Below are 3,916 nucleotides of genomic sequence, written 5' to 3'. Positions count from 1 at the left end.
CAGGGCGGCGGCAGGGCGGCGGGACCCGCGGCGGAGGCTGGGGGGGGCACGGCCCGGGGCAGCGCCGCCGAGCCCCGGGGCAGGGCAGGGCCGGGCAGGGCCGCCCGCTGCCCCGCAGCCGCCCGGCCGGGGGAGCGGCGGGGGCCCCGCAGCGGCCCCGCTCCGCGCCGCCGGGAGCGGGGGGCGCCCAGCGGGGGCAGCGGACCCGCCGCCGGCGCCGCTCGTCCCCGCATCCCGCGGAGCGGAGCGGGGCCGCCGCCCCCCGACTCTCGCAGCCCCGCACCCCGGAGCCCTCCCGCCGGCTCCCCGCACCTCTGCGGGCTCCGTCTCCGCGCCCCCCCCCGCCAGCGGGGCAGCCCAACTTGCACAGCTCGGCGGGCTGCGCAGCCGCTGCCCCCGGGCGGCCCGCAGCGCCCCGCGCCGCGTAAGGGGCACCGTCCCCGTCCCCGTCCCCGCGGGGAGCGCTGGGCAGCGCCACTCCCGCCGCCCCCTCGCACGGGTCCCGGCCGCGGCCGGCTGCCGGAGACGGTCTCTTGTCAGACTCACCCGCAGAAATGCAGCATTACCAGCGCTCGGTGCGAAAGGACGGGCCTTTTTTTTTTTTTTTTTTTTTTTTTTTTAATAGGTTCGTTTGGTTTTAAAACCGGACTGAAAAGGCTGTACTGTATGGGAGCTCAAATCCAAATTAAGCACATGCAATAATCTGTGAGTGCAACTAGACTTTGCAGATACTTCTTTAAATTTCTATGTAGAGAGCCAACTTGTACGGTCCTTTCGGAGCAGCAGAGTTTATAAAGGCACAGACTATTATTTTTATGATAGATTAAGGTACTGGAAATAGGAACAGCACATGTGATAAAACCTAACAATCAAATTCAAACAACAGTGATAAATGTATATCTGGTTCACGTTAATACAAGTCCTTGGTCTCACAGTCTTTTTCCCCTATAAACATCTCATTGGGCCACTGACCTACTTCCAAAGTTCTGTGTCTGACAGTGAATAAATGCCTTTTCGATTCAACTGCACTTCTTAAACCATGGATGCTCAAATCACGGTCAGAGCAAAATGAAGCTCAGACAGCGCTAACAAGCACCCTGCAATTGCTCTCAGTGCAGTTCCTGGGAGAATACCCTTCAGGGACTTTGGGTCTACATCACGCCCTACCCTGCCTTGGGGAGATTTAGATGGAGAGCGGACAACTCTCAATGGACAGACAGTTACATGCTGTAAACACACCCACAACAACAACAATAATAGCAGTAATACTGATGTGCCTAGAGCCACTAGGCAGCCAGACATGAGCCAAGCACATTTCACACGGTGGTGAGAGGCACATATGCTCGGCAGTGTCAGCAGCGGAGCCCGAATACTGTCGGGGAAGAAATACTTTCTCAGCCTCAGGTTTGGCATGAAGTGCAGCTGGGGAGAAATCTGGAACAGTTGCACGGGTTGTACCCTTGCTATACCTCTTCTGCAGACAATTTTCGTCTCCCAGTGCAGCACCCAACTATCCAGTAATATTCACATTTTCTTAGTGGAAGAAAGAGAAAACTGTGCTAAGACTTCACACTTTTCTGCTTTAATTGAAAACGACTGTCATCTGCACTATTTTGTGCAGGATATGTAAGTTTTCAGGTTTCTGGCTAGCTGGTAACACAGCCCTTCAAATGGCAAGACAGAAAACGAGCACCATCTTATTTTGAAAGCAATTAATAGGGTAGGCAATATTTCAGAAAATAAAAGTATAGAGCAGCCTAGCACATCTACTACACCTCCGTGTGGGCACTTGTGGCCTAATCTTTAAATAGTTGTGACCTTCACATACTGGAGTATCTTAAAGCCATGCCAAGTTTTTGTCACCAGTACGATTCATCAAATCCATATAAAGGACACCTCGATTTCTAAAACAGGGTTCGGATGCTAGATGGACAAACACATAAAGGGAGGGATCAGGCTTTCTCACTCATCTCAGCAATAAGATAAGGCAGGAATTTATGCATTATGTTTTGAAGCATTTAGGATTTTTTTCCCCTCTTTTCCTGCATTTAATTTTAAAATCTGGAATAATTTCAAACAGTGAAAAACCTTTGTTCTGGTGTCTGTACTTGTACTGATGCTCCGCAAATGCACCCTTTTCATATTTCTGGCACGAGACTCAAATCTACTCTTTTCTGCTGTCCACAGGTCATGTGCAGGTCTGCTGACAATTTTTTTTTTTTATTAATCCACCACCTGAGGTATGCAACGTCGTAAACAATGAGACACCAGTCAAAATGTAATTAATAATTGCAAAATCAGATCACCGAAGTTTTATCAAAGAATGAAGTGTGTATCCAAGTATCTCTTTCCCTTATAAGTGTGATTATCTCAAGGTAACATTTCCTTTGAAGATGATTATCAAAGTCCGTTTTTGTTCTTTTGTGGATGCAGAACATATCTTTCCCTTAGGAGAAATGAGATTGCCAGCTTACATCTTTTAATGCCATTTAAACTGAAAAGCAGTAAGGTTACTATGAAATGATCCACCTCCTTTGCATCTTAACCCTGGGGTGGCTCGGTTTCTATTTTCTGTTTAAAGTTCTGCTCAACCCCACTCCACTCCACGCCTCGCTCTCTTCCACCACCTCCCTATTTGTAAGAGCAACACAGTGTAACACTTCTTCCCATGTCTGGCTGCTTTTAAACTTGGCCCACGCTGGGTGCAGTGCTTGAAGTGAGCTTTACAAAATTATTTTAAAGTGAGCTGGGGCGGTTGCCACAGCAACCCACCCTGAGAGAAATCGAGGCTATAGATTAATCTACCCCACAAGATTATTCAACAGCACTGTATTTGTTCTTCATTCATTCAGAATATTCCCTCAATCCATATGCTTTTATAATGAACAAAAGATGTAAACTCAGATAATTTCAGAGATAATAGGGTATATATTCCAGGAGCACAATTTAGATGCTTTGTAAGTCACTGCAAAGAGCTGAAATGTACGTGATTCTTCCCAAAATCATTTAATTGCAAAAAAATATTTGCAAGGTAGGCACAGCTGACATACGAACTTTAAATAAAATGGTATGCCATTACTAAAATGGTGTTATACGTATCAAGCAACGATTACAGAAAGCTTTTGTCACAGGTGTACCTGTAAGTACATAACACGGCAGAGCTTGCTCTCCAGGCTTTGCTTTTAACATTAAACTCAAAACAATAAATAGTACCTTGTAATATTAAATGCAATAAATATTAAACACTCACCACATACACCCTCTTTATTGTCAAAATCATCCGCCTCCAATGCTTTACTTAATCTTTCCCATAGTAGTTACTTCACAGTTTACAATTCTTGTTCGGCACCTTGGATGTTTAAAAGCACAAAAGTAGCGTGTTATTAAAATGCAAGCTTACAGTACTTAGATATATTTAAAGAGATTTATGAAACAATTTCTACGAAAAGAATACGAGCCTTCACTGATGTGCACTTAGGCCTAAAAGGGATGTCACTTGTAAGTAGCTTGACGTTTTCAGCACCTGTAATAAACTCCACCTGAATCCCACCTTGGGGAGGAGGCTACGCTGTCCATAAAATCACACAGCTATCGGCTTTGGGACAGTGCAGATCCTCTGGTCGCTACTTGGAAAATGACTCATCTTTTATGTGCATTTTGGAGCGCGCGGCTGTCCCGCTGTTAAACAAAACCCAGTTAAAAGTCCAGGCCAAACGTGAAAAGGCTAAAGCTGGGCATATTAATTTCTTCCCTCTCTTACGGGCAGAGGAAGGCGTTGCCTCGGGTGTGCCGCCAGGACGGCAGGGCAGGGTGGCACCGGGGGTGCCATTTTGTCACCAGAACGGCCGGTTTTCTGTGCACCTGTGGCTGTGGCCGGGGGCTCCCCGCCGGCACCCGGGCACACTCGGGCCTGGAG

Source organism: Falco cherrug, chromosome Z (assembly GCF_023634085.1).
Source record: "Falco cherrug isolate bFalChe1 chromosome Z, bFalChe1.pri, whole genome shotgun sequence".
NCBI classification, from domain to species: Eukaryota; Metazoa; Chordata; class Aves; order Falconiformes; family Falconidae; genus Falco; species Falco cherrug.
Note: the sequence above shows the minus strand (reverse complement) of the source record.